The sequence below is a fragment of the Gracilinanus agilis genome, chromosome 3 (genome assembly GCF_016433145.1).
Source record: "Gracilinanus agilis isolate LMUSP501 chromosome 3, AgileGrace, whole genome shotgun sequence".
Taxonomy (NCBI): Eukaryota; Metazoa; Chordata; class Mammalia; order Didelphimorphia; family Didelphidae; genus Gracilinanus; species Gracilinanus agilis.
In genome coordinates, this window is record NC_058132.1 from 195,188,818 (window position 1) to 195,212,645 (window position 23,828).

Genomic DNA, 23,828 nt, shown 5'->3' on the forward strand with positions numbered 1-23,828 from the left:
TATACCCTGTCTTGAAGCTAGAAGCAAGAAGATCTCTCTTCTCCCAAGCTCTCTCCAATTCCACCTATACATACCTGTAATATAATCTTTTCCTCAACCAATGAAGAGTTTTAAGCAAATACACCAAGTTGAATCCTGATGCTGACCCAGATGATAGAAATGGGTTCTAGAAGATGAACATGCATAATTGTAACACATGGCTGGGTAGAGGTAAGTAATAAAAGATAGGATGCATCTAAGCAAACAAATTTTGTCAATCCTATAGTGTACAGTAGTTGTTCTCATCTCTAATCTTATTGGAAGAGTCCTTGTATACCTAACTCTTAGCACATTTGTTATCCTAGAATTGGCATATCTACTTTGATAGCTTTTTATTAAGGACCCTCAAGCTGATACTAACATCATTTCTGGTACTTCCATTGAGAGACTATAATAAAACTGATTTTCTTGGAAGTGTTGACAATGATTTTGGCAAAATCCTTGAAGACTTTGGCACCTACTCCTTAACTAATTCTAACTTTGACAATTAAAGTCAATATAAATGAGCCCAAAGATAAGAAAGGAATATTTGTAGACCCTTAAAAATTTTTTTTCTTATTTAAAATTGATGTAGGAAATAGAGACAATGACTACTTAGATGGTAATTATATGGACCTAAATTATGATATTACAGAATTTTAAATGCATACTCTAATCTGCATTTAAAAAAACATATATTGGATCGCATGCATTGTAAATTTTCACAGTTATTATTATAGCCCAATTAAGTAACTATTTTATGTACTCTATTTCCTTTTTCTGGTCCTACTTCTCTTTAGCTTTTGTAGAACTTTTGTAACAGCATCTGAGTAAAACCATGGTTTGACTCTGAAGATCTGAGGCCATATTCCCCATGCATCAGTTATAGATCTTCTTTCATCCACAGCTCCTGTTATTACCTCCTATAGAGAAGATTCATCAAGCAATTTTCTAATTAAGTTAAACAAATATTTATTAGGTACCTATTATGTACCAGGCAGAGTCATAAGATGTCACCTCCCCCATGTCACATATTTCTCCTAGTCCCTTACTTCTCTCCAGTATATTTTGAACAAGACTATCCTAGAAGAAGCTTTGGGTTATGAAAACCTTTTCTTTGAGGTAGTATCTAGGCTGGCTAAGACAATAAAGTTCTTTTTGTATATGGGTAATGTTATTTGGGGAAATACACTTTTTTATATTTTAACAGTTATTAGATTTTTTCAAATTCCTTTTTTTTGAGCTCATATAAGCTATAGATTCATTCATTCAACCAACAAATATTAATTAAATACTTCTTATGTACCAGGCACCATACTATACAGTGGTGATACCAATATAAAAATAATATAAAAATGACAGATGCTCTGTCCTAAAGGAGCTCATATTTTAATGGGGAGACAAGAGAACATATATAACTACATATTTATACATATGTATTCTATGTACCTAATATATACAAAATAAATATAAGGCAGTTTTAGGAGAGAGAATCCTAGCGGTATCATTTTTGCATGTTCTGAAACCTATTTTTTAAATTTACAAATTATTGCTGTGTTCTAAATATAAAAATGTGGAAGTAGCAATATCTTATCTTCCATTTCAATTTGAATATAAATTAAATGTGAAAAAAGACAATTTGTAAATAAAATCTCTAAAATTCCCATTTTAAATGTGCTATTGATTCTCTAATGGAACTGTGATTGCACTGATCTGGGAACTCCACAATCTGGCAATTGTAGATTAATCTACTTCGGTACTCACTCATTTTCTGCAACTGTCACCCCACATTTTTCCTGAATCCTCTATGCAGTCTATTTGAAATGCTATATACAGGCCTTCCTCTTGATGTATTGAGACTGTAGGAATCGTAATGAGATGAGATGATATTTCTAAGTTTTATTGTTGTTGTTTATTCATTTCAGTCATGTTGATTCTTTGTTACCCCTTTTGGGGTTTTCTTGGCAATATATAATGCAGTAGTTTTGCCATTTCCTTCTCCAGCTAATTTTACAGATGAGGAAATTGAGTAAAAGTGGGTTAACACAGTTAGTAAGTGTCTGAGGACAGATTTGAACTCAGGTCTTCTTGACTCCAAGCCCAGCCTTCTATCCATTGTGTTATCTAGCTGCCCATCTTAAGGTATAATAATTTTTTTTTTATTCAAACTTCAAACTATGAGGAAAAAGGCTCCAAATCATGATGCTGAGGAATCCCAGAGGATTTTAGTCTCCACTATACACAGGCACTTTGACTTGCAATTACTACCAATTTCTCCCCAGGTTCTGCTCTTAGGAATAATGTTTTCTATTTATTATCTTTTTCTTACCTTCAGGTTTTTCCAATATTCTATTTCCTCATTCCCTCTGTTTACTTTCAGCTTATCCTAGCTGGTTATGATTATCCCCACTTTACAAATAAAGAAACTGAATCTTAGTAAGGTAGCACAACTGCTAAGTTGCAGAGCCAAACTCATCTCAGGTCCTCTGATTTCAAATCAAATGTTCTTTTCACCATACCATGCTCTCATGAGACATTGGCTCTTACAGATAGTTCTTACCTTCCCCAGCCCACCTTAAACAATTAGTTTGGAAAACAGAAGAGCAATGTTCTTTGCGAGACACTACTCTCTAGAAAAGAAATAATTCCTCTCTGAATCTCAGGACCTAAGACAAAGGCCAGTTTGCCCTACCTGAGTTCTAACTGTCAGACCAGAAAAGCAATAGCACTGCTTTACATTGCAGTAATCAGACCACATCTGGAATGCTGTGTTCAGATCTGGATATCCTATTTTAGGGAAAGACATGGAAGGATTCTAAAGGAGGCCAATTAGTATGGTGAAGGGTCTTAAGACTTATTCTTGTAGGAGGAATGGGTACAATTTACCATGGGACAAATTTAGACTTGATTTAAAAAAACAAAACAAAACAAAACAACAAAAAACCCTCAAAGCTTCCTAACAATTAAAAGTAATATGGGCTGTTTCAGAGAGTAGTTTGTTCTCATTCACCAGAGGATGGGTGAACATTTGTGAGATATGTCGTAAAAGGAATTCTTACACAGTTTAGAGTCCATCTAGATGGTTTCTGAGTTCCCTTCTTACTCTGTGATGCTGAAATTCTATTCTACGTTACTATTTAGACCATTGCCAGACCCAATATGGGTCACATTTGAAATCAAATTAGCTCAGTGAAGCATTCATTATTTTGTTTCTGACCCAGAAGAGTTGTGAAGATGGGGAACCCCATCACAACTGCCCAGTGGGTTTGGGGGGAGTTATTACTTCAATAAGGAAAAAAGGAAAATTGAGCTGCAGAGGTAAGAAGGAAGGAGTGTTTCCAATAACTTTGAGCTAGGAACTACAAGGTTTCCCATGCTGGGACTGCCTGTCCACAAAAGCTAACATAAGCAGGGTTTCTTTGCTGGAGTTAGAGGCTGACCACTGATACTGCTTTTTCAAAGTAGAGTGTCCTTAAGAAAAAAAATACAATTTTTAGAGAATCAGTTATGAGCTCTTTGTAGAAAAGTCTTGTGACTAGGGAGGATGGAATAGACTCAACGTCTGCTCTAAATCTATGATCTTATGACCTTTGTGTGGGAGTGTAATGAGTTATTTGAGATGTTTTATGTGTTCTGTATTTGTTAAGGCACACCTGTGAGTCTTATGCAGTTTCTATGCAGGAAAAACAAATTATTATGTATGTGAAGCCTGTATTGTATACTATGTGCCTTTTTTATAGGGACCTTCATGTTATAGGGTGACAGTGTTATGTGAGCCATATTTAAGCTTTGTTTTAGAGATTTACTTAGAGTTATTTCAGGGTTAGGGTAGAATCACAGTAAAAGAAATCTTATTCCCCAGAACCTGCGTCTATGAAAGCCTCTTAATGGCACCTTAGAAAAGTCATGAATACATCTTGGGATATCCTGTTCAGCTACTGGGCTTAGGCTTATTAAACGAGTATCTTTATTTATTGTTTTGCAAACCTAGGTTCAAGATCATTTGACAAAGACCCTCCTACTTGGTGGAGAATGATCATTTCATGCTCTACTCCAGAGGGGCCAGAGTTGATCAGGACTTGGGAGAGGAGAGAGCAAGCCGAAGCTCACATTTCCTGGGATTCCTAAAATCTTTGACAACTTTATATACTTTCTCATTTCCTGAAAAACAGAGATTAAATAATGAGGTGATAACTCCAAGTGGGAATCCCTTGAAGCTTTGGGTCTTTTGTCTTTCTTCCTCCCATTCGTTTATTGCATAAGTGGCCAAAAAAACTTGGTGTTGAGAAAAATTTGTGGGGTTGAAGCACTCAGTTTTCCTTGAAAATTCTTTCTGATCTCTTCTTAAGTTAATAAGAGGAGGAAAGCCTATTAGAAAACCTGGTGTGTCCTGGGATTCTTATTAGTCATGTGGCCCTGTGCAGGTTATTTCACTGCTAAGGTCCTGTTCACACATCAATATTATGGGGATTCTTCCATTAGGATCCTATTCTGATACCCTGTTATCATGTCAGCAATTGGTTCCCAGGCTATGACAGGAGAATCACAAGTTGTAGCCAACTTTGAGAATGAACCCAGAATATAAGTGTAGATGAAGTCTAAAGGGAGTTGTCTAAATAGACCTGGAGAGGTTCATCACCAGGACTGGTCTCCAAGTGTTGAATTTTTTGGCCACAGAAGAGATTCAACTGTGATACTTAAAAAAAGAGCATTACAATTAAGAGAACCTCCTTTCAGATCACAACCCTGTCATTATTAATAACCAATGCACCTTCCATGGGTCATTTAAATTCTATAAGCCTCAGTTTCTTTATATGTAAAATTAAGTAACTGGGCTAGGTAACCTCTAAAGTCCTTTCCAGCTCTGAGCATGTGATCCAAAAAGCTCAAGAAACTAAGATGTGGAGGGGGTGTAATTCACATCTGTAGAGATAATATATAATCTGATAAAATGGGGGAGGTCTTTTGAAAAGGAAGTAGGCATGATTACGCCATCTACTACATGGAATTATTATCAGAAAAAAAAAAAAAAACCTTTGTAAAGCACCATGCCACCATATGGCCATTGTTGTTGGTTTAATTATTCCCAAGCTAACAATTCATCTTTTCACTGACTCTTCCCCCAGGTTCTAAATAGGTTCTGCTTCCATCAGAAAGTGCTCTGTTTCTCTTAGGAACACGAATAGCCAAAACTCATGGGCAAATTCAAGATCAGTCCATATTTTTCTAAGATGAAATTTGTCTCTACTTATCTCCTTTTATTAGTCCCCTTGTTTCTCTAATCCTTTGTTTTCCTGTACTTGTAGCTCTTCTGTGTCTGTGTGTGTCTCTCTGTGTGTGTTATTCCTGGTGGTTTGTCTCTGACCCTTTCCCTCCCTTTGAACATCTCTCTCCACCTGCCTCTGTCACTGTCATATTCCCTTGGCAAAATGTAATTTTGCCATGAAGTGACAGTTTCCTACTTGTAGTGCAAATGCCTGTTCGTTTTTTTCTTTTTTTTAAATCCTTAACTTCTGTGTATTGACTCATAGGTGGAAGAGTGGCAAAGGTGGGCAATGGGGGTCAAGTGACTTGCCCAGGGTCACACAGCTGGGAAGTGTCTGAGGCCGAATTTGAACCTAGGACCTCCCATCTCTAGGCCTGGCTCTCAGTCCACTGAGCTACCCAGCTGCCCCGCAAATGCCTGTTTTGAAAAGGACATGAGTTTATAGGTCAGAAATCCTTTGCTTCCCTCAATCTTAATCCACATGCCCCACCTGCACCATCTCTTTTTGCCCGTTCTGCTGCAGAGAAGTATTCTTTCTACATTGCAATATACAATGGATGAACCCCTTTAGCATCTGCATCAACTTGATTGACATTTGGGGAGAGGTAAGTAAAACTGGGCAAGGAAAGAAAGGCATTGTCTAATTGATCTGGTGTCCCAAATATTGGGATGATAGGATATTAAAGTAGGAAGGAACTTTAGAAATCATGTGGTCCAATCTCTTCATTTTATATATTGGGAAACTGATGTTGGGAGAGAGGAAGTGATTTTCCAAAGGTCACCCAAGTAATGAATGGCAAAGTAAAGATATGAACCCAAGTTTTCTGATTCCCAAACCAGATTTCCATCCATTATGTCACATTTTCTTGATGGGAGATTGAGTTATGAGTTCCTCTGACACTTCAGTTTCTAAAAAGAGTAAAGGATGAGCTGGTGAAGAGAAGTCAGAAGGTTTGGAGAGCAGCCTTTGAGAGATATTTATGCTCACCTACCTGGCACGATTGAAGAAAATGAAAGAAAATGGCTTCTCTCACTTTAAGCATAAATAAAAGAGATGTATTCTCACCCATCTTAATCATCCCCTCTTTTTTCCAAAACACTAATTCATTAAGACTAATGAGATTCCAAGATTGTCCAAATTGACAGGCTCCCAACATTCTCCTCAGCCAAAATCTTTGCTCGAGTTTCTGATTCTGCCTGAGAGAGAGAGAGGGATAAGGACAGTGCCAGCTGAGGATGGAGGTTTGCATGCTTCCTGGCGTGCAAAAAGCCCGAGTCATAAGACTCAAAAGTAATAGGCACTAATTTGCACATGGTTTACATGCATGCTGGCTCTCTCAAGGTAAAATACATGACCTCTTAGCTCTTGTCAACTAGAATGGGCCCAGAACAGGAAAACTATTGCCCAATGTTCAGGATATTAATTTAGAGTTATAAGGAACTATGGAAGTCATCTAATCCAACTCCAACATTTTATAGGCTAGGCAACTGATGTATAAAGATTTTTTTTAAACCCTTACCTTCCATCTTTGAATCAATCCTGTGTATTGATTCTAAGATAGAAGAGGGGTAAGGACTAGGCAATGGGTTAAGTGACTTGCCCAGGGTCACACAGCTGGGAAGTATCTGAGGCCAAATTTGAACCTAGGACCTCCCGTCTCTAGGCCTGACTCTCAATCCCATGAGCTACCCAGCTGCCCCCATGTGTAAGGATTTTAAATGACTTGCCCAGGGTCACACAGGTAGTACATGAATAGAAGGTCCTCTGACTCTAGAGCTAATGCCTTTTCCACAAGGACAACATATCTCCTATAAAGGGATATTTATGTCATATATATGGGGTGTTCAGGAAGGACTAATACCTCTGTGAGAGTGCGAGAGTTTATGCGTCCCTTTTCAAGGCTGCTTTCTTCCTTTAGGGTCCACCTGCCACTCAGCTCCCACTTGTGGCTCCAAGAATCTATAATGAGGTGACCAAATCCTGATAAACTGTCTGTGCAGATGGGCTAAACCAGTTGAGAGTGACTGACAAGCCTCCAACCTAGCTTAGGGAATATCTAGCTTATGAAGACTTCCCCTGGCAGAAGGGTGGATGCGAATAACTTGTCCCAATGGCTATGAAGGCAGCTGAAGCAGGTGGAGTTTGGCGAGACACTGAAGAACCCAAGGTTACCCACTGCATCCCTGGCTGTCAGCTGCAGTGCTGATTTGCCTCTCCTCACTGGACTTGGATGACTCTGGGAGAGAGAGTGAGGCTTTATGCCACTCTGCCTCACTAAAATCCAATTTATTCAAGTCAAAGATATCTCCGGTGAAGAGAATGAGAATCCCTGACCCCTTGATGAATCTGAGATATTGATTGATAATTATGGTAATTATACTTTGTATGCTTATATTGCAAGCTGAATGCAATGTATTTAGCTGCTTTCTCTGTGATTTCATGTTAGCTGCAGCTTCTATAACTCCTCCTTTTCTGCAACTCACAGTAAGCCAGCATTTTGCAATAAGGTGTGGCCCTGTCCAGCCTGTGCAGGCTGAGCTGAATGGAGTGACTTAAAGAGCATCCTCCACATAACAGGTTAAAAGGCTATGCCCTCTGGGCTGAAGGTTTGTGCCCCTTCCTAGTGTGTGGAGGAGACCTGTACTGTGGAAGACCCTAAGAGGAAGTTTTCCTGGGCATGTATAAAATGCCTGCCCTAAGGAAGATGGAAAACTTACCATGTAAGGCATTTCATCTTTGCCATCTAAGGCATGAAGAGGTTGGCTGTGGGAGTGTCTGTCCTCGAAAAGGGAAGAATTAGGATATATAACTGGTTGAAATCCCTGTCATTTGTCTTTAGGTTTGAGGAAACTCAAAGACCCAGCTTTCCTGAGAGACAGTGGTCTCTCTCAATAAATCTGTTATTGGCTTAGAGTTTTGCCTCTTTATAAATTTGCTGAAATAGTTATCACACCAGTGATGCCACCTTGGTCCTCATTTTAAAGGATAACAACCGACAAACCAATGTTCTATAGATATTTTTGGACTCTCATAACAAAGAAGTTAAATATTCTTGATCATTTTTGAATCTCTTTGGCAGTCCAGGAGCCTATTTAGAATTTAGAGACTCATAGAAACTTCATTGAATGTTTTTATGTATTTATATAACAAAATATATAGAATTACAAGCTAAACCAAAATAGTGAAATATAATGATCAAAATATTTAAAGGAAACAATTTGCAAACCTCAGTTTAAGAATCTATGATTGGCAGAAATTGATTTCACAAGAGCGGATAGAGGAAGTGATAGGATCTGAGTGCCCCATCCAACCCCAAGAGAAAGATGGATATAATTGTAATCCCTTTTAGAAGCTGATTAGGAGACTGACCTTTCCTGAGTGTTCCCCCTTGCCAGTAACCAGTGTCAACATGCCCCCAAGCCATGCGTCCATAAACAAATCTGGAAAAGGCCAGGTTTTTTTTTTACATCCTGGAGGAGATACAGTCCTGGGATTCATTCCTCTTTCCTACCTTTCCTATTATGTTCAAGAGTAATATGATCCTCCCAGACCCTCAGGCTCTCAATTTAGAAGTCATCCTCTTATATTCACTATTTCTCACCCTTCACATCCAAGCTTTTGCCAAGATCTATTGATTTCACCTTTGCAGCATCATTAAATATGGCCTCTTCTCTTCTCTAACACTGCCTCCACTCTAGTGCAGGTCTTCATCACCTCAAGTCTTAATTACCACAATAGCCTGTTGGTGGATCTGATGCCTCTCTCCTATCCATCTTCCATTTAACTACCAAAGTGGTTTTCCTAAAACACAGGTCCATTCATGTCATCCTTCTACTCAATTAACTCTAATGGCTCCCTGTTGCCTCTAGTAGCAAATAGCAAATTCTCTGTTTGGCCTTCAAAGCTTTCTCCTACCTTTTCAATCTTTTTACACCTTATTCCCTACACTGTATTCTTCATTGATACTGGCCTTGCTGTTTCATGAGCAAAACTCTCCATCTATTGTTTCTGGGCATTTTTTTCTGACTGTACTTCATTCTTAGAATACTCTACCTCCTCAATTCCACTCATTGACTTCTGTTGGAGTCCCAATTCAAATTCTATCTTCCTCAGGAAGCCTTTCTCAACCCCCTTAAATCTAGTACCTTCCTTCCCTCAATCATTTCCTACTTACCCTATTTACCTTGTATATATAGCTTGCTTCTTATATTTTTGTTTGCATGTTTTCTTCTCCATTAGACTATGAGCTTCTTGAGGACAGGAACTTTTTAAAAACTCTTTTTGTAACTTTAGTGCTTGGCACAGTGCCTGGCACATAGTAGGTGCTTAATAAATGATTCTTGATTATTGACTGATTATCTTTGGCAACTTGAGTTGTTCATAGTACCAAATTTCATCAGTTTTGCTGTCTTGTTAAATACAGGTGTTCCCTTCCACATCCACAATTTTCCCCTTTGCAGGTCAGCATAAGAAATTAAAAGGGAACTTGGGTGGGAGTGGGGGGAGAAACTGCAGACAACATGCAAAGACCAGCAAACAACACAGAAAATAAATTTAGAAACTCAGAAATGTACAAAATGTATAGTTTTGTATAACATTTTATCTTTTAATACCACGAGTACGCACAATTTCTTTTTTAAAGTTAAAATAAGTACAAAGTCAAAATTTGAAAAAAGAACAGGAGAGTTATAGAGCTATCTTTAAAGGTTTAGTAACTCAGAAATGCATAAAATATAGGTACTGTTATATATGACATTACCTGTACAGTGTGCTTAGCATTATTCTCCTCAAATTTGTTTTATTTTTAATTTTTTTCATATTGATTTTGTATTTTTAAATTTGTTTTTATACAATATTTTTACTTAATATTGATCCACAGATAGCCTATGACCAAATACTTAACCCAGATTTTACAGTAAGATAGTATAAACATCCCATAAAAGAAAAAGAAAAAAATCAGACTTCTCTGACACAAAGGAAGAGCCAAAAATTTTTAAGAAAATTTTCCAGATTGGGGGCATCATGCCCCTAGCCCCCAAGGTGTGTAAGACATTTCTATATAGGGCATATATACAGGATGGGCACAGGGGAATAGTATGAATGAATAAGATTAATATATGTTGAGTGTCTAAAGGTTTAAAAATTGGAAAATCCCATCTAGGAAGTTCTCGAACAGCAGGCTCTTTTTTTTTTTTTTAATTTTTTTTAAACCCTTACCTTCCATCTTGTATTGGCTCCAAGGCAGAAGAGTGGTAAGGGCTGCCATGGGGGTCAAGTGACTTGCCCAGGGTCACACAGCTGGGAAGTGTCTGATGCCACATCTGAACCTAGGACCTCCCATCTCTAGGCCTGGCTCTCAATCCACTGAGCTACCCAGCTGCCCCCTTCAAACTGCAGCCTCTTTAAATTTGTTACAGGTCAATTCTACTGCCAGCAACATTCAAGGTGTTCATATGGTTTCTCTTTAGTCTATCAATCTAGCCTGACTGTTTCATCTTCTTCCATATTTCTCTCTTGATGTTAAGTGTTCAGTACAATTATGATGTATTCAATTAGCAACTTGGAACTTAAAATCTACTTTAGTATAAGGAAGAGCATCTCAAGATATAACACAGAAGTGGAGACTTTATGACTACAGGCATGTCTCACCTCACACATCCTTTAATGACCAAATGAAAAGATAGTGCTAAGTGAAACTATACTGCTTTTGCCAAGGATATTTATTTTCCTAAGAACAATATTTTATGTGAGGAAAGAGTGATTAGCCAATTGATTTCATGCTAGGTTTTGGTAATAATAGGTCCTCATCTGTAAAATGAAAATATTAGAGTAGATAGCTCTATTTTCTGAATATTATAAAATTATGACCACAAGGGAAGCCCAGAATCATAGACCTTTTTAGAATCAGAGCATTTTGGAGAACTTAGTCATTAGTAGATATCTCAGAGATCATCTACTATAAATCCATTCTATATTGGTAATTCTTTTTCAACATCCCAAATGACTACATGCTTTACTCTTTTTTTTAACCCTTACCTTCAGTCTTGGAGTCAATACTGTGTATTGGTTTTAAGGCAGAAAAATGGTAAGGGTAGGCAATGGGGGTTAAGTGACTTGCCCAGGGTCACACAGCTAGGAAGTGTCTGAGGCCAGATTTGAACCTAGGACCTTCCATCTCTAGGCCTGGCTTTCAATCCACTGAGCCACCCAGTTGCCCCCTGCTTTACTCTTTTTAATCACGTAATGAGTTGAGCAATGAGTTTCCTGTGCAGCTACATTTGTCCCTTTATGCTGTTTCTTTTTTTCTTCCTCATAAGGATGATTTGTGTTCAATTTGTCAATCTGTTCTTGAGTAAATCCTATCCCTCTTGAATTTATCTCTCCTGTAGAATATTGGATTATGGGATCTTACACCTCATTTCTCTGAACTCTTTGAAATACCCTCTCCCAAACTCTACTTAGTCCTTGGATGATGCTTTGCTGTCTGTCCTTATCTAACACCAAATTGAAGATCAGGATTGCCCTGTGATTTTACTGATATAGGAGACCTCAGAATGAGAACTCCTTCTACCAATCGAGGTCTACATCTGCTCAGTAATTTACTGTCTTAGAGAGTTGCCAAAATCAAAGGTTATATGCATCATAGTTGGAATTTGAATCCAGCTTTTCCTGGCTTCAAGGTCAACTCTCTAATAGTCATCAGACTATGTCTGCCTTCTCCCACCTTAGCTATCACTAATTTAAAGACAATCCTACTTGAAATGGAATCTTATAGAGTATATTAAAGTTTTTTTTTTATTTTATCTCCACAACAACTCAGTGAGATAAGTACTAAGAGTATTGTTACTTTTATTTTACAGATAAGGAAACTGAGGCTGAGAGATTACGTGATTTCCCAAGGGTCACAGCTAATGTGTTTGAGACAGGATTTCAACCCAGATCTTCCTGACCCAAGCCCAGTGTTCTTTCTTTCTTTCTTTTTTTAAACCTTGGCTTTCTGTCTTAGTATCAATTCTAAGACAGAAGAGCAGCAAGGGCTAGGCAGACTGGGTTAAGTGACTTGGCCAGGGTCATACAGCTAGGAAATATCTGAGGCCAGATTTGAATCTAGGTCCTCCCAAATCCAGGCCTGGGGTTCTTGCCATTGAACTATTTAGTTTCCCCTCTTCAAGAACTTTTTACTTGTGTGATCCAGGACAAAGTCACATTCCCCTTCCTTATCTTTAAATGAGAAGGTTGGACAAGACAGATCTTTAAGGTATCTTCTAAGCCTAAACCCTACCCTCAGCCAGCCTTGATCACCTAAATCCTTCCTATCCAATAGGATCTTTAGTCCTAATTGCTCACTATAGCTTATGATCTTAGTTCCAAAGTCATTCTTACCAAACTCCCTAGATTTATTTTTCTTTCACCATCCTCCACCCTCATAAGAGCCCTTTTGTCAGTCTGTCTCCTGTTCTTTTTCCATGCTTCTCATCTTAGAGCTGCCCTTTTCCCAAATATATATTCATAGTCTCCAAACCACTGAATTTCATTCACTTTAATCCAAGTGAGAATGGGATGGGGAGGTGGGGGAAGGTTGACAAGAGCAAAGAAGGAAGCATATTTTAAACATGGAAGCCATCAAGACCAAAGACACAAAGATTTAAGCATATGGAACTCAGCATTTTCAAGAAACAGTGTAATATGGAGTATGCATTTCCATATTACAATAGCAACTAGTCATGTTAGGCTGAAACATGGACTAAGCCTAGAATATGAAATAAAATATGAATAGAATTGAATTCTGTTATTGTAATTCAGTAGTTTTTCAGTTCTGAACAACTCTTTATGACCTCATTTGGGGTTTCCTTGGCAAAGATACTGGAGGTATTTGCCATTTCCTTCTCTAGCTCATTTTACAGATGAGGAACCTGAAGCCAACAAGGTTAAGTGACTTGCCCAAGGTCACATAGCTAGTAAGTATCTTGAGGCCAGATTTAACCTCTGGTCTTCCTGACTACCTGCCTATATTCTATCCACAGTAACACCTAACTGCCCAAACTATATTGAATGCTAATTGAATGGAATTGAATGTGAAAAGTGAGGAAGAGTATGGGAAGACTGGAAAGGTTAGAAGAAGCCAGATTCAGAAGGCCTTGAATGCCAAGGTAAAGAGGATGAATTTAATTTGGTGCTACTAAGGGGTTTTCTTGTAAATACCTCCTCCCACATTTGACAGATCTCTCCTGTCTTCTGCACACATGACTTTCCAATAGGACTATGTTGATCTTTGTTTCAGGGACATGCTGGTGGACACACAGGCTTTCTCAGAAACACATGCAGATCTAAGCTCACTGCAGCTCACAACATCTCTAATAAATTTCCTAGCCTGTGTGATGGGAAACAGCAGAGACATTAGATGCCAAACTAACCATGGAAAAGACAACTCATGCTTAACTGAGACAGCACAGGCCCCATCCTGCTCCTTGGTAATGAGCCCTCAGCACAGGTGTGTTGCTCTAGGGACCCCAGGAGTCTCAGCAGGCTCCCGCTCTCCAGCCAGGTGCTGAAGAGGAGGCAGGGTAGGTAGGCAGGATAGGAGGATAAGCCTGGAAATGTTTGTGTGGTATTGTTTTTCTGATGTAATCTCCTTCATTTGCTCCTCCTCCCCTTCTCTCTGCCTCCTGCCCTGCCCTTGGGGAGCAATTTAAGTGTCTCTGGCTTCTTTTAGATGGGAGATAGTGCTAATTAAGTGTCTGATGCAGCCCAGGCCACTAGTCCCAAGGTAGTCAACAGTGGAGGCCAGACTGGAGTGCAGTTCTGGGTTCTCCCTGGGTTGAAGAAAAGCTTCCCTTGAGCCCAGTGAAGCCCCATCTGACGCAGACCCAGGCAGGCAGCAGTAGTTTGCCCAGAATGGTGAAGGGGAAGGTTTGGCTCCTCTCACTGAATCTATACTGCACCACACATCCAGTGAACTGAAAACTTGTTTTATCTAGCATAAGAGAACCCTTAACCCTTTCCCCTTCACTACTGGAAAGACATTTTCTTAAGAGAAGTGTTAATGACCCATCTCTGAGGCTGCTCCAGCATCTGCCTCATTTTCTCCTGTGTGTAAGCTTTACTGTCCTTACTACTCATCACCACACTGCCGGTATTCTCCAGCATCACTAATTTGCCTGACAAGTCAACAGTTTTTTTGTTTCAAATCCTCACTCCAATTCTGAGGGTAATCCTAAAGCCTTTGAAGACTTTAGGGTATAACAAGGGCTTTCCTGGCTCAAGATATCTTAGTTGGGTTTTTTTGTTTGTCTTTTGGTGATGAGGGAAAAAGAATGAGCATTTATATAGCACCTACTATGTGCTAGGCATTGTACTAAGTGCTTTTATATGTGATTCTCAAAGCAACCCTGTGTAAATTTTAAAAATAATATTCAATATCTTCAAAGTATAATATTTATAAAGATTTAATAATATTTAACTAGAGAGCTAGAGAAAACAGGGAACGCTCACCACTCACGTGGAAGAGAGAGAACAAGAGAGGCATTCCCAAAACTTAAATGCAATAATGTAAAAGACACACGTAAACACAAATGAAAGGGGAATTTGGGGATGAGAGAAGAATTCTGGGAGATGAAGTCTAAAGGATATAAAATTTCCACTTATACACCGGGGAGGTAGATGCTACTAAAACGGAGACAAACAGAAGTTGTGACTTGCCCAAGGTTACACACAGTGTCTGAGGTCAGATTTGAGCTTGGGTCTAACCTGACTCCAGGGAAAGTGCCCAATCCACTGCATCATCAGTCGCCTAGCCAGGGGTGTAAGTGGGGGGGGGGAGCGGGGGGGGGGGGGAAAGGGGTTGAAAGAAAACTAGAGGATGGAGAGATCAGTTATAGGTATTCTAAAGATTCTCTGAACTTAATTTGGCCTACTTTGGAATTTATTAAAGTCCCCCAAATCAGTGATTCTTGACCTTTTTGTGTTATGCACTCCTCCATAATCAGGGGAAACCTATGAGCCCCTTCTCAGAATAACATTTAAATGCATAAAATAAATATATATAGGATTATAAAGAAAACCAATTTGAATAAAATACAGTTATTAAGTTTTGTTTTATTTTTGATTTGTGGACTGAGCATGAAAAACCCTTGCTTTAAGCCTTCAGAATTCTCCTGAACCTGGGGGCAGCTGGGTAGCTCAGTGGATTGAGAGCCAGGCCTAGAGACGGGAGATCCTAGGTTCAAATCTGACCTCAGACACTTCCCAGCTGTGTGACCCTGGGCAAGTCACTTGACCCCCATTGCTTAGCCCTTACCACTCTTCTACCTTGGAGCCAATGGAAAGTAAGGGTTTAAAAAAAAAAAAAGAATTCTCCTGAACCTGTGGGAAACGCATCGGGACACATGGGATGAAGTTCCTCTCTCTCCCATTCGCCTGGAGCTAGTCTAAATCAGATCTGAACCTTACTATGTGACCTCTAAGTAAACAGCTAAAGCAAGTTGGATCTAAATCCTTAAACAATCCTGGACCTCCAAGATACAGGAAGACCAAGGGTTACCAAAAATCTTAAACTCACTGATAGATAATCAAAACAAATTAGCATTTGATTAAACTGCAAAGAGATTCAGAAATTTCTGGTGGCAACCTGTGGGGACAGTTCCCTTTCTAGAAATATATGATATCTAAATATATACACATATGAATCCTAAAGACAAAGTCATCACATAAATTTGGGTTTTAGACATGCGTATGTAAGAATGAACCGATGAATGATAAAAAATAGGTCCAGAAGATGTGCCTGGGGTTGGGCAGTAGAAATAGAAAGGAAGCTTTTATAGAAAAAGCATTCAAAAAGAGAGGATTTGATGTAGCCCAGAGAGCTACAGTGGCATATAGAGTACATTAACTATCCAGAAACAAATTATCTAGAAAAGGCTTAAAACCTCGGCGCTGCTGCTAAGGGGATTTTGTCCAAGAAAGAAAGTGAGGGAAAGTCTTGATAAAGAGGTACTGAACCAAATGCAGGGAAGGACAGGATAGCTAAGGAATGAAGGCTTCAAGGAGAATAGTTTTGACCTAGATCTGAAGGCTAGCAAGAAAGAACCCTTTCAAAGGGTGGAAGCTGAAGAAACAAATTGGACAGCCTGGAGGAAATCCACCATTAAGAGTTAGACTGATGCGTTGAGTTCCAACATGCAAATTTGAGCCCCTATATTCCATGCCAGTGACTTGCCTATCTCTTAGGAAACCCAGTGCTTAGCCCTCTGCACATGGTGCTATTCCTCTGTCTGCTTGCAAACATAACTTGTGACTTTGCCTGTCCACACATAGCCTGGGATCTCAGAGACCAAAGTAATTTCAGGTGCCATATAATCGAACCTGTAATCTCAGCAAATGGTCATAAAGCCTCTGCTTGATGATTGTGAAAGAAGGGGGATAACCTCTAGGCCAGTGATGGGCAAACTACAGCCAGCTGGCCAGATGCTGCCCCCTGAAATGTTCTATCCATCTGCATGACATTATTCCTAATCTGACAAATACAATGAGTAGGATACAATATAATGAAACTTCCAAAGAGTTGCCTTAGAAATGGACTGACAGATGAGCATTTCCTTTCCTATGGCCCCCTCTTTAAAAAGTTTGCCCATCACTGATCTAGATCATTAGTCTTTACTTATATTGCTGTCCTGGATCCTTTGATAGCATGAGGAAGCCTATCAACCCCTTCTTAAAATAATGCATTAAGATGATATTATATTAAGATTACATTATATTGGGGGCAGCTAGATGGCTCGGTGGATAGAGAGGCAAGCCTAGAGACAAGAGGTCCTGGGTTCCAATCTGGCCTCAGATACTTACTAGCTGTATGAATATGGGTAAGCCTCTTATTACCCATCGCCTAGCCTTTACCTCTCTTCTGGCTTAGAATCAATATGTGGTTTTTATTGATTCTAAAATATAAGGTAATATAATAAATCATATTAAAATAAAGATGTATTTCTTTCCTTTTTTCAAGATCAAGAACCTCCTAGAACTATTCAAAGATGCCTTCATGGGGTTCATAGTACCCATGTGGCAAGAACCCCTCTCTAGAAGGAGCATTCCCTTATTCTTTATACAGTGCTCCCCAAGGCAGAGTCCTCTAATTCTCCAAGAAAAACATCTGAAGAAAGTCATTGTGCCCAGGTGGAGGTTCTATTTTTATGCATGTTCTCTTGGGAAAGGAGCTGAATTGAGAGTCAAATACACCTCAATTTGAATTTTGACTCTACTGCTTGTCCACCTCTGTAACTCTGAGCAAATCACTTCTTCTCTGGAGGCCTCAGCTTCTCCATCTGTAAAATTAGGAGGGTTGGACTTGGTTATCTCTAAAGTCTCTTCCCAGCTCCAGAGCCTATGTGTGACCTTCATTCTGATAATAACAGCCTATTTATTTAAAAGTCAGGCTTCCAGTGATCTCAAACGTCTGGAACATAGCCCCACATCCCAGAAGCAAGCTTAAAAAGGTCTCTGAAGGCCCAAAGGAGCTGTCCCAAAGCCCTTGCACTAAAGCCACTCACTTTCCCCTTTTGGCCCTTGTTCAAAGTGTTATTGATTTATTCAATGTACAATTCTTCACAGGCTGGAGCATCTAGTTTCTCCCCTGGCAGATTAAAAACAACAAATTTAGTGGAAGCTGGGGAGGTAGATAGAGTCAGATCCAGAGAGAGAAGCTGACAGTCTGACATCAAAGGAAAGGCAGAAAACTAAAAGATAGATAGAACTCTATTATAACAGAGTCAAATTATACTTAGCATCCCCTGCTTAATGAATGACACAGTGGATAAAGGGCCAGCTTGACTCTCAATCCACTGTGCCACCCACCTGCCTATCTCTTTAGAAATTCCTGGGAATCAGATTTTTTCTCTCCAAAGTCTAGGTTGGGAATGACCAGCGATCATCCTAGGAATATTTCTCTGTTCTAGAGCCTTTCTATAATTTAATCCCCAACGTAGACTTATGGGCAAGTAGTCATCTGCATGGCTAGATTTGAACAACCCTGCTGACTCTGGTCAAAGGTGCCCAAGATAGACCTACTGGGGCAGCTCTTCTAGCTGTGCTTTCGAGATACAGAGGCTACCACTGGAAAATAAGTAAGTGAGGTGCCAGAAAATACCAGAAGAGTTTAAATTGAAGGCTTGGCCCGGAACAATGCTTGACTCATTAGGTTTCATGACATTTCAGTGAACAGGAACAAGTTGAAAGAAATAGAGATCCAATCACTCCATTTTATGATTTTTAAAAAATGCCTCCTCTCTTCACATACCCAGTCCAGTAGGAGCACTGCAAATCATTCATCCATTGACAGGTGTGAAATCAGAACAGAAAATGAAAGGCGCAAAGCAGGCCTTTTAGTGCATTGGCAAAGTGACCAGTAGCATCAACCTGAAGAACTGAGTTTCAAAACATTTACTTATAAATCCTAGATGGAGCTGAAAAAAACTGAGTGTATAACACCACAGGGAATAATGAATGGGTATAATGCACCTGTATGCCCTATGGTCACCATGACAACTGCCCAATTCTCCCAGGATAAAGCTCAGCCATGCCCGACATCAACTTTAGGGAGAGATGCCTTGATTCTCAGGGCTTCCATGGGGTAGTCAGGTGGGTCTCAAAGCTCTGGTATGTATCAGACTGGCATTCCCCCCTTTATCTGTGTCACTTGAAGATCTCTCTAGGTCTTCTAAGGCTTTCCCCTTAACACTGTCCCTTATTAAACCCTCCGCCTCTCTCAGTTGGGTACCTCTGAGAATTGCAGGAAATCTGGGGTCTCTTTCATCACTGCAAGGGCTCTGTATTACTTATTAGAAGGCAGTGACCCTATCTCTTTAGACGGCAGGCTCTTCCCATCACACCCCTCCTTTCTCTAACTGGCTTTTCCTGGGGTACTTGGGCTTTATAGCCTGATAAAAGGATAAATCATTCTCAGAGTGTTTTGTGTTTTCCTCCCACCCCACCAACTGATTCCCTGGACACTCCTGCTTTCCCCTCAGCTTCAAGAGCAACTCTCAATGTTTAGTCCTATTAGACTTGGAATTTATGTTCCTGAATGGTGCTTAGGGGTTCTTCCAAGTCTCTCCCCATGCAAAAGAGAGAAGTATAGATCGTGAAATCCTAAGAGAGTTGATCCAAACTATACCACGGGGGCCAAAAAGGAACTGATGTGGTAAGAGCCCTGAATTTGGAGTCAGACTCTGGATTCAAATGCTGGCTCCAATTTCCTCATTTATAGAATGAAGATATTGAACTAAATATCCTTTAAAATCCCTTCTAATTCTCCATCTAAAATCTGAGAAGATCTAGATAATGGGAAGTGGCGAGAGGGGGTACCTCTCTCCTCAGGAAGGCAGCACACTTTCCACTGAAGCTCTGGTGTAGTTTCGAGAGGAAATCAGCAGCTACACTTTCCTCCCTATAATGGATCTGCAAGATCATTCACTCAAGTTCTAATTGCCTGTCAAGCTTTGTTTCTTTTTCTCCCCCATCTTCTACATGCCCCCCCTCCCGCGGTTTTTCCTCCCTTCTCATAAGATGTCACTTTTTTATTATTGTTATTCTTTCTGTGTTGACAAGTCATTTAAACATTTCACTGAAAAAGGAGGGACTGGGAAGTTTGAGTGGGGAGGGGGATCTTTCTTTTAATCTGGGGGTGTTTATTTTTCAGAAGAACGAATAAATGACTATACATATGTGATTAAGGCTAATAAATTAATTAGAGAACATTTAGATCCATCCAAAAACAGTCAGTGATTGTCTCCTTCTGAGGCACATCGGAACAGTAATAAGTAATAACTAATGCTGAGTCCATCTGCATCACATATCCAACCATTGTGATTTTACTCTCACTGCAAGGATTTTGCTACAAACCTGCTTTGTCTCCTACTTCCATACCTTGGAGTTGATATTTACCTAGAAAGACCCCAGAGGAAGAAAACTGAAAAATGTATCCAGATTCTTCCTAGGCAGAGTTGGAACAGCTAATACTAAAAAGGGCAGATATTTTTCTAGTCTTTCTCACTGGCTGACTACTCTGTCTGCTCTCTCTCTCTCTCTCTCTCTCTCTCTCTCTCTCTCTCTCTCTCTCCACCCCCTTTCTGCCTCATGAATGCCAGTTTGAGTCAAGCTCCCAGGCTTCCAGACAATGTGATTTCAGGGAGTGTCTCTCTGCTGACAATCCTTCAGAGTTGGGTAGGGGACAGAGTCAATAACCCTGAGAGACTATGAGTGGGAGGGAGAGAGCATGCAGTAAAGTTAAATTCACTTCTGCCTGCTTGTTGACCATATCCATCTGGCCTGCAGGCATGGCCTCCAGTACAACTCTCAGCTATGCCCTGGATTAGTGTTCAGTGATCCAGGGATGTGTGGGATAGTCTGGAAAAAAAAAAGAGTTATAATGCTTAATCAGCCCTGTTGAGGCCCAAGCCAAACCCAGAAGAGGGGGAGGGAAAACCCTATTTCCCATCCTCAACTACCCTCCTCTTCCTGTTTCAGCCATATCTGAAGCTCTAGAATGGATGTTTAAAGGCAAAGTAAAGCATTCCTTGGGCAGCTGCCCAATGTGGTATGATGAAAAAGCATTAAGACTTATGGAGTCAGACAACTTAGATCAAACAGCATCTCTTTTAATATCTGTGTGATGAAGGGTTATTCATTTCCCCTCTTTTGACCTCAGTTTCTTCATCGTAGAATAGGGGACTCTGGAGAAGATGAGCTCTAAGGTCCTTTCACGCCCTTACCCCAAACTGACAGTGTTGCAGTGTCATCCATGTGTCTCTAAACAAGACACAGATGAGATATTCTGGGGAAAATCAAACTTAAGAAAGTTCTTGCTTCAAATTCTCATGTTCGGATATCTTTGCTACCAGCTAAACAGATCCTTCAATATTAAGGGGTCCATAAAATCTTAACTAAGGCTATTTTAGTTACAAATGATCTCTCCCTCTTTGAGGCTCTTGTGATACTCTTTATTTCTCCTATAGATGAGATGTATTCGAATTTCCAATTATGATTATTGGTGTCACTGTCTTTCTTCCCTAACCAGACTGCAAGCTACTTGAGGGTAGGGATAATTCATCTTTGTCTTCTAGGTGCATCGTCAAACCCCATGCATATAGTGGGTGTTCAATAAATATTTATTAAACCATATGAGAAAGAAGAATGAAATTTTTATAAATAAATGTGACCCAAATATTTCATCTTCCTTCCTCAAAAAGCACAGGGAGGGTTATTTTGCCTACGACACATCAATGCTGCTATGTTGCTACCTTTGGACCACAATCCTTCACTATGTGAGCTGGCTCTTCTCTGGGTGGAAAACAATCTTAAAACCTCACCTAGAAATGAATCAGAATCACCATTTCTCTGTTTTTGTTTTTTTAAATCCTTAACTTCTGTGTATTGGCTCCTTAGTGGAAGAGTAGTAAGGGTGGGCAATGGGGGTCAAGTGACTTGCCCAGGGTCACACAGCTAGGAAGCGTGTGAGGCCGGATTTGAACCCAGGACCTCCCGTCTCTAGGCCTGGCTCTCAATCCACTGAGCTACCCAGCTGCCTCCACTATTTCTCTGGAAAGTGGTGACAAACTGAAATTTCAGCCTGCAAATCTAATTTTTGCCAAGGGTTTTCCTTCATCCCTGAAATGCATCTATCTCATGCATATCTGGTTCTTCTCTTTCTTCCCACACCAAATATCATAAACCCCTAAACTTCCCAGCTTCTGCAGTTTGATGGGGGAAAATGCATTCATTCTAACCTCTAGGATCCCTGTGAGGTTGCAGACAATGGAGTCAACAACATGGAGAACCTGGGTCAGTGTGAAAAGCTCTTGAATTTCTAATAAGTTAAATAAGAGGCAAATACAGTCTTGTTCCCAGGTGGAGGAAGGAAAAAGAAAGGAGGATATAGAAAAGGCACCTGGGAATTTCAGCATTACTTTATTCTCTGTACTTTGAAGAAGAAGCCTGGAAGTCAAAAGGCAATTAGTTCAAAAGACATTTTAGATGATCAGTAGAGAACTATTAGACAACTCCTGATCTTGAAGCTTTAGCTCCTTCTCAGGGCCCCCTCCTCCATTAAGCCATCCTTTATGCTTCCTTTCCCTGCAGGCTGAAAGCAATTTCTCCCTCCTGGGATCTCTCCTAGTGTTTTGGACCTTTCCTATATACTTACCATATTCGATTTCATATTTTGCTTATTTCTGTGCCAGTCTGATTTCCCCTCCTAGATTGCAAGCTCACTGACTTGACAGATCTTGGCTCAGGGGGTTCAGTGTCTGTGGCTATGAGTAGCATATAGCTCTGCCAGCAAGGTCTCTGCCAGAGCTCTAGTAGTAGGCAAAGCCTAAAGGGAAAAGATTCTTTATCCTCATTGACACTTGGAGAGCCAATCAAATCAGCCAAGTCAATAGGGAACCAATCCGGCTATAGTTCTGAGGGGCCAATCCACTTGCTTCTCCCATCTAGGACATTTTAGCCTAAATCTCCTCCTGCTGTGTGCTTGTTTACAGTCTGTGACATTTGTGTAGAGAGAACAGTACAAGAAGGAACGGAAGTTAAACTCCCCCAGGCAATGTCAGTATGAGGAGCCTGAACAGACAGATATGATGGGGCAGAGATCACAGACTGAGGTCCCAGGCTCCTGCTGTCTCCACCAAGGGCTAAGCTCTGTTGGCGACTTTATCTGTATTGTAGGAAAAAATAGAAGTCCTTGGACCCAAGACTTGTGGTTTAGAAATGGAAAGAACTGGATTCCCACAACAAAATCTACTGCCCACAGTGGAATGTCACCCCATCTCCTGACTTCCGTTCAGTCCAATTTGGCAAATATTCCAGTGCCTACTTTGTGTCAAGCTCTGTTCTAGGTCTTGGAGGAGATATACATAAACAATCTCTGCCTATTTAGACTTTAGAGCTGGGAGGTAGTAGGAAGATAAGGTGCACACATGAATAACTATAATCCAAAATGGAAGGTAAGTGTACAGAAAAAGTATTGGTAAGATGTGAGGTCCAAGGAAGAAAAGATCATTTCTGATTGGGAGAATCAGGAAAGAGCTTCTTAAAAAGTTGATATTTACAGTAAACCTTGAAACATTTACTTCTCACCAAAACAACACAGCATGGTTGCTCATTTTATGAGAGCTTTTTGTTCCCTTAAAAATCAGGCATTAAGGGTGTCTGAATGCCAATCAAGACGTGGCCCGCTCCAGGGACGGTGAAACTCTGGGTTAGGGCCACGGATAGCACATAACCAGAAACCTGATGCCACATCACTCATCTTTCCCTGACAAAACTGCATGCCTGTTAGGATTTTTGAACAATCTGAGATTTCTATCACTCAGCAACTTGACTTCTTGGCATCCTGCCTAAGATATTTGATCTATCTCTTATCCCTGGTGTACCACTAGGGCAGGTATCACCAGCCCAGGAAAAGGAAAAGTAAGGGACCATAATACCCAGAGACAAAGTAGGAGCTTAACAAATATTGATTGATCAAATTTGGGTATTTTTAGGAACCCTATGGGT